General features: G+C 43.0%; 1 non-coding gene across 1 annotated transcript; it reads right to left on the minus strand.

Annotated features, from left to right (window-relative positions):
* Positions 1–269: 269 nt before the first annotated feature.
* On the minus strand, positions 270–342 carry TRNAG-ACC (transfer RNA glycine (anticodon ACC)). The gene has a single exon. It is a non-coding gene; the product is annotated as a tRNA-Gly (tRNA).
* Positions 343–8,379: the final 8,037 nt, after the last annotated feature.

Below are 8,379 nucleotides of genomic sequence, written 5' to 3' on the forward strand. Positions count from 1 at the left end.
GAGATTGGGACAAGTTCATTGGTTTTCTATTGCTCCTGTAACAAATTATGATAAACAAAGTATCAAAACAGCACAGATTTATGATTATACAGTTCTGGAGGTCAGAAATCCAAATTGGGTTTCATTGGGCTGAAGTCAAAGTGGCAGCAGGGCTGTGTCCTCCTGGAGGAGAATCGTTTCCTCGCCTTTTCCACCTTCTAGAGGCTCCCACATTCCTTGGCTCATCTTTTTTTTTTTTTTGCCCGCACCATATGGCATATGGGATCTACTTCCCTGACCAGGGATGGAACCTGGGCCCCCTGCATTGGTAGCGCAGAGTCTTAACCACTGGACTGCCAGGGAAGTCCCCCCTTTCCTCCATCTTAAAGAGAGCTACGTAGCATCTTCTAGTCTCCCCCTGACTCTTACCTCTGCTTGCTTTTTCATGGCTCCCCTCTATCCTTCAAATGGTCTCCAGACTTCATACAGAATGTCACAATGATACAAAGGCCAGGCTTCAGTGGTGAGCATGGGGTTGGGAGCCTTTTCTTCATAATAGTCATTAGAAACAGAAGCTGTTCTAATTCTCTGCCCAGTTGGGTCTTGGGCCGTTTGAGAAGCAGGGTTGAGTACCCAGGGGAGGGAAGTGGAGTGTAAGCCAGTGTTTCAAAACCAGCAGCCTCCACGAACTGCAGTGATGCAACCGTGCCCTAAGGGGTTGTCAGAGAAGAAGCAATGTTCCTCCACCCTTTTAGGTTCTTCTGGCTGGTCTAAGAATTGAACTGGCAAGAGACAGATTAACAGGAGAAAACCAAACAGAGGCTTAATAACATGTATACATGGGAGAAACCCAGGAAAACTGAGTAACTCATACAAATGGCCAGAACCTTCAGCTTCAATACCAACTTCAGCTAAAGACAAAGGAGAATATTGGGGGTAGCGGTTTGGGATGTCAAAGAGGAGGAAGGCAATTGACATGGAGATGGAAAAGCAAATGTTCAGTAAACAAATATTTGCTGGGCCAGGCAGAGGCAATGGGACCCAGAGAGGAATTTTAACAAGCAGACTCTGCTAGGTTCCTCCCTGTCTACACACCTAGTTCATGCTGTAGTGATCTATGCTGACAGCTCCCTTCCTAGAACAGGTCCTCCATCTACATTCTTTAGGCAGTGAGGGAGAAGGTCAAAGGTTCTTCCTGAGTCTTTGGGGTCTTGATAATTTTCAGCTCGAAATAATCTACATGCCTAAGAGATATTTGGGGAGCAAATTTTGCTCCCCTATGGGGTATTTAGTAGCTAAGGTGAGGAAGTGAGGAAGGCTGAAGCAGTGAGAAAAAAAACATTCTGTTTACTACTCCTAAGTGTAGACTTAAGGCACTACATGTGTGAAAACTGATGGGCCAGAGCAGAGAAATACTAGTAACTAATCACCATGAACAATGGGTAAAAACAGCAAGATTGACTTATACACACTACTGTATGCAAAACAGATAATAAGGACCTACTGTATAGCACAGGCAACTCTACTCAATGCTCTGTCATGACCTACCTGGGAAAAGAATCTAAAAAAGTGTGGACATATGTATGTGTATAAGTGATTCACTTTGCTGAAACTAACACAACATTGTCAATCAACTATACTCCAATAAAAGTTAATTTAAAAAATAAACAAACAAACGGACCAAAAAAAAAAAAACCAGCAGGAGTCCTGGTCAGACCTCTGCAGCAGAGAAAGCCCTTCCCAGCCGAGCAAAACTAAAAGCACAATTAAAGGGAGTTCTGTGTGTAGGAGTCAGAATTCAGCATGAAATGAGAATACACAAAAGCAAATTCCACCCAAATATCAGACAACTGAGAGGCAGGGTATGCTTGCCTTTACCCAGGCAAGCTGCACTTAAGGGCAAAGAGAATTTCTTCACTCCAAGGACAACACAGAAAATATTGTGTCTTCATTCGTTTTTAACTCACTGTTCTACCACAAAAGCTGCTAAGAGCAAACAAGGGGATGGAAAGTGGGGAACCACCGGACTCTGTGACAAGACCCAGATCATGGAGCCCGTAGGCTGTCTGGTTGCTCAGGAATGTGAACCAGTTCCTAAAACATTCCCGAGACCTGGGGGTATGCAGCTCAGAAGGGGAGGTGAAGGTGTGAGTGAACTAAAGCAGGGGGCAGCGGGCTGAGAGGGACCCGCTCAGCTCAGGCCTCCGGGTGGTTTCCTGGATCCACAAACCCCATCACCATCGGGTGCTCTGGGCTTATGCCCTAGCAGCCCTGCAAGATGCATGACCAAAAATGCTGAGTCACCTGCCCCGTCCTTGTGAAGCTCCCTTCATCTCTGAAAAAAATGCAGATAAATCAATAGCAAATAACTCACCTTTCATCACCCCCGTGTCTTCCCCCCTCAATAACCTCCCCTCCACACACAGGCTCACTATGCTGCACATGGGGTGAGGAAAACTCTATTTGTTAGGAGCAACAATGGCGATCGTTAACAAAATTAGTGTTCTAAGATAATTTCCTAAGAATTGTTCATATAACTCATTTAGTTCAATTCCGTCAACACGTAATCTGTGAGGAAACGAGTATTATCATCCCCATGGTAAGGCACGGCTGTATTGGAGCTTGGCTCCAGACCAGTCTAAAAACATTTAAGAAATACATATAAGATCAGCATTTATCTTGCTATTGCCCGGCTCTACTTCTTACAAGACAGGAGTAAAAAGACATGGTTCCAAATGAGAAGGCATTATTTTGGGTTTGCATAATTAACATCGCTTTTATCTGTCAGGTGGCTTGGATAAGCCCAGCAGCCATTACAAGATCATTAGGAAAGGGTGGCCATAGGTCCAGAAGGCCAATCAGTTGTGCTGTAATCACGGGAGAAGCATCATCCCTGACAGGGGCCTCGGGGAAAAATGTACTGAAGCAGCTAGGAGAGTTTAATGAGTGGATCAAGGTAGGAAAATCACTACCTGTGCACCAGTGAATAGGATCATTTTAGTGGGGATGCAGTTGAGCTCACGGACAGTCTCCCTGCCCCGCCCCCTTCCTATTCCTGATCCCACAGCAGCAGCAGATGTCTGAGAGACCTCAGACAGAGATCTGAGCAAGGATAGAGACAGAGGAAGGGGACGCATCCCTGAAGTAAACAGGTAGGCTTGGCTCAGTAGATGGGAGCCTAGTCCGGAGTCCCCTCCCACTACGGACACGGTGGGCCTTAGGGTAAGAGTCTTGTGCATTTGTTTCCAGAACCCAAGCTTTGCATCGAACGGGAGTGGGGCTTGAGGAAGAGAATGAGAACATAGCCTCCTAATTGAAGCAGAATCTAATTTTAAAATCTCCTTTTCAGTAGGCATCTGGGTGTTCTGTTTTAATGCGACCAATTACCTGGGGTCTATTTCCTGCCCAGCAGCCTATGGAGAGAAGTACTGGAGGAGAAAATAACGTAATGAGAACCAGGCCTAGGACAAGCCTGAGTGCCGTGCACAGAAGCATCCCGGTCTGCAGCAAGGGGCCCCCGATGACCGCATATCTCAGAAAATCTTGGCACTGGGCTGATCCAGATTAGATGCCATCCAGGGAACATTTCTTTTCCATGCATTGTTTTCTTTCCTCTTCAGAGTGATTAGATGTTGGATGGTAAAAGGAAAATATTGTAGTTACGCTGCATTTTGTAAAGAGCCCCCCGCAGCCACCTTGGCTGGATAAACCTGGTTCACCCCTGCTCTCATGTTCCCCAAACCATCTTCCACCAAAATAGTGAACATCCTGCAATGCCTGACCTATTAGATAGATCATTACAACAATGTTTCGCGGTTTTATCATACTCAGTTTGCTAGAGCATGCCACGGCACATGGAGGTTAGGGAATTCACCACAAAAGAGACAGTTTGTAATCAAAGCTTACACTTATTAAGGCGCATTATGCACGAGGCATGGGGATAATCACTCCGCAGAGACAATGCCACTAAAACCCACCAGCAACATCTTGAAGGGGGTATTATTACCATTTTCATTTTTTCATAGGTAAGTAATCATAGACTGAGATTGATTAATAACTCATCTGAGCTCATACAGACAGAAAGGGATTCAGGGTTGGAACGTGGGCAGTATGACTATGTGACTGCTTCTGAAGTTCCGTGCTGATTTGCTAGTTCACCAAGATCATGGCTTTTGAAGAAAGGTCTTCTAACTCTAAGTGAGGACTCAGCAAATTAAACAGGAAATACATCTATAGAAAAATAAAATCCTGTTTCATATAAAACTGTTAATTATTAAAAATAGATAAAAAGTGTAAGTGTACAATTACTTATTGTGTGAACCTCAATAACCTGGAGATTTTCAGTTGTTTGGTTCTGGTTGGTGGGTGTGCAAGTTTGGAGCTCATGTGATGCTATGCTATTAAACTCACTGGTATCATAAAACCTTAGGTGATTTAGAGACTTGGAATTTCCCCAGTGGAAATTCCTGGATCTCAGAGGATAGAACTGGACAGAAATGGATAAAAACAGAAGTGGCTATTCTGTTGTTGGCACTACCAAGAGGGACTTTTAGGAAGAAGGTAAACGTCTAAACGGGATTTGTGAATTTGCTTGCTGTGAGGTGTGCAATGGGAACTTACTCTCTCACTCTCCCATGGAAATGTCAGTGAAACTCAGAGTGACTATTATGTTTGATACAACTGTGTTTCTTTTTTTGGAAAATACAAAGAAGTTATGAGCCCTGTGTCAAGACTGTTGGGAACACACGGGGACGGCCGATTTCTCCTCTTCCATCCAGAGCTTAACTGACTCCCAGCCCAATAGGAAGTTGAAAAAAGAGCTGACCATACATACATACTATACACAGATACAACTGCAGCTACCAAGTTTATGATGGAGCCCTGTCCAACACAGGGTCTGCGAACTGAGGTGTAAACTCAAGCCCTGCATTCCCTGGGGTAGGTTCATTCTCTCCTCACTAAAGCATAAAATCATTCGGTGTATTATTCAATCATTCAGTAAGTCATTCACTCATTAATTTGATGAACAGTAACAGTACACATTTATTAAGAGCTTAACATATGCTAGGCATTATACAAAATACTTTACATGTGATTTACTAATTGAATTCCCACTACAAACCTATACTATTTAATTCCTATTTTATAGACAAGGAAATTAAACTGCAGAGGATTTGAATAACTTGTCCATAAATACATAGCTGATCAGTGACAAAGGTATGATTTGGATCCAAGCATTTTGGTGGCAGAGCCCTAAATGGGTACTTTCTCTGTCTGAAGGTCTGTGCTTGGTGCTGGATACAGATTACACCCTTAGTCAGAAGTAGCCAAGATAGTGTCTCTGTCCTTGCCCTAGTCCAGGTCATTTTTTAATGTTCTGTTCCCTTTCCCCACATAATTTTATTCTTCATCCCAGTCTATGTGACCTAAAGCCTGAGATCGCCGTTATACAGGATTCTCTGTTTCCTGTCGTGCGTTGCTTAGAGTTCAGTCCTTAGAATTCTAAGACTGTGTCACCAAAAAAAAGAGAGTTTGGCAAATGCATCATAAATACCACACATTATCTTTGTTACTTTATGATTTACTTCCCACTGGAAAAATCCAAGCAATGTGTAAAGTGTGGGAGGTACCAGGGAAAATCCCTCTTTAGAGATAATGTTGGGCTGCTCTAATCACTGATGGGAAACCCATTCGCCTCCTACGAAAACATGTAATCCTTTATAGCTGCTTCTGTGCTCTTTGTCATGTTCGTTGGCTTGGCATGTGGTGATTTGGCTTGTAGGAAGTTACATGTCATCTATGCCAGGGATTGGCAAACTGTATCCCGTGGGTCAAATCCAGCCACCCATCTTCTTTTGTGATAAAGTCTAATTGAAACGCAGTCATGCTCACTCATCTGTATGTTGTCTATAATAACAAAATTGAGTAGTTGTGACAGAGACCACATGGCTTGAAAAGTGAAAATATTTACTATAGGGCACTTTACAGAACACATCTGCCAGCCCCGCTCTGTGTCATGAAGATGATGTATGTGAAAGTTTTGCTAATGTAAAATGCAGAGTTGTAAGGGGTTCTGGCAGAAGATGGGAACTGCCTGTAAGGAATTCCACCCCTAATTGGAGATATTACATTTCTTGAACAATCCATCTACATGACTTTGCCTTTGATGTACCCATATTACATTAGCCGAAGTGAAAGACCCTAAGCAATTTCTATGCATTGTCCATAGCAAATGCTGAATATCTTTGTTAAATAAAGTGAAAATACTACAATCGAAGAAAAGAACTACTGTACTTTATTGAATGCCAACTATGTTCCATGCCCTTTATTTATAGCTATCATTTCATTTGCTCATTACCTAAACCAGGTAAAGCGTGTATTCTCGTCTCATCTTTACAAATGATGATACTAAGACTAACCTTAAGAAATTCACCGAGCCCACGCAGTGAATAAGCAGAGAAACAGTTGTATATTCAGGTTCTTGGGTCTCTAAAGGTATTGTTTTTGCTCCACAAGACTTTCCAGTAATAATGTCTTCCTTCTGTAGTTTAAATGTTTTCATCATATGCAATAATTTCTTTAAATTTGTGATTCACACTGTGATTTAAAGAGAGCTGGCACCACTGTCTTTATTTTACTGCAAGGAACTTGAGATGTAGCGTCACTGAGTTGTCAATTACAGGGTCATGTTTATGTAACTTTAGAGTCTCCAACGTTTAATGCTCAAAACAGCCCTGAGAAGCAGGAGATTCACTCTTATCCCAGCTTCATAGATGTGGAAACAGGGCTCTTAGAGGTCAAGTAAAATACCAAGGTTCAGACACCTAGAAGTGGTGATGCCAGGACTCAAATGCTTCTCTCCTGACTCCATGGTTTTTATTCCCTCTCTCACCTTAGTGCATCACCTGGAGTATAGATGTTCAATGGGTAGCTGCTAAATAAATGCATAATAAGTAACATACTCTCTTGCACTATTTAGAACAGGGCAAAGACATTGGCTTAATGTATCTAAAACACATCCTTACTTACTCATTACAAATCATGGAAGCATAAATTGTCCTCTCCTTAACCTATCAATGTACATTTTGGCTGATTATGGTATAAATCTCTTTTCTATCTGGAAGAGCTGTGAAACCCTTCCACAAATGTGCCACTGTTGGCAAGATTCAATGTTTGTCCTTGAACCCCACACTGGGTTTTAACTTCAAGACAACAGCCTCCAAAGTTATCTTTCTCTCAGCCAAACCCATTTCCTGTAGATAGATAGGTGAGCATTTTGTTTCACAAGAGTAGACATGTAAGGAGGTCCTGAGAGCGACCTACATTACTCTTCTCATTAAATTTCTCAAGCCATTTAGGATGCTGTGGAAACTTAAGGACATTCTCTCTGCCACATTTTGTTTTTCAGTTCAGTTCTATGCAGAACAAAAGTTGACTGAATGCACACATTGTATAACATACTATACTAAGTTTGGGTTGGGATACAAAAATAAGATATGGTCACTTGTTGACCAGGGTCTCCCCATCTGGGTGATCGCAGGGAAAATTCTGAGACATGCTCAGGAGACACATGACAAGACAAGTAAGTGGTAGGAATCTGCAAGGTATAAACTGTGGTGGGAGGATAGAGGGAAACAATCATTTGTGGCTTGAAGGTGGCCAGATTAGGTTACAGTCTTTGAAATGAGTAAACTGCCCAGAGACAGAGGTAAGAAACACATCACAGTGGTGGAGCAGAATTAGCAAGGCCATGGAGTGAACGAATGCAGCTGTGATGAAGGATGTTTAGTGCCAGGTGGCTGTAGGATGAATGTACATAGATAACACATTGGGTGAATTGGGAAGCTAAGCTGGGGACGTTACAGAGCCATGAATATCATGCTAAGGAGTGAGTCTGCCGTAAACATCTCATGATCTTACACAGGCAACTACTGTACCCCGTGGTCCTTCATGCCCAACAGATAGCCTGTTTCCTACGGCACTCCCACGAGTATTTCCCACGTCCATTCTTGGTCCTTCTCTGCCCTGCTCTGAGCTCCCTCAAGCTGACCTTTACAGACTGAATCATACAGACTCCCTTGCATTCGAGCTTCCCATTGGGTGTGGCCAGTGTAAGCCGTGGACTGAGGACAAACAGCAGAAGAGAGCAGTAGAAGAACATTCCTCTCCCATCTTTCCAGCCCTGCTGGGCTGTGGTCAGCACTGATTACAATCGTCTCTGTAGACTGAGAGGTTTCTCAAGATGCAGAACTTGCCATATTAAACTGGGAAAGTCCCAAGCTAAATAGGATGAGTTTGTCACCCTGGCAAACTCCTGTTTGGTGACCTCTCTCCCATAGATGCATCTGTTACTACATCTTAAAGAGTCTCACTGGGTTCTGGCCATTTCAGTGACTTCCC

The sequence above is a fragment of the Balaenoptera ricei genome, chromosome 17 (assembly GCF_028023285.1).
Source record: "Balaenoptera ricei isolate mBalRic1 chromosome 17, mBalRic1.hap2, whole genome shotgun sequence".
Taxonomy (NCBI): domain Eukaryota; kingdom Metazoa; phylum Chordata; class Mammalia; order Artiodactyla; family Balaenopteridae; genus Balaenoptera; species Balaenoptera ricei.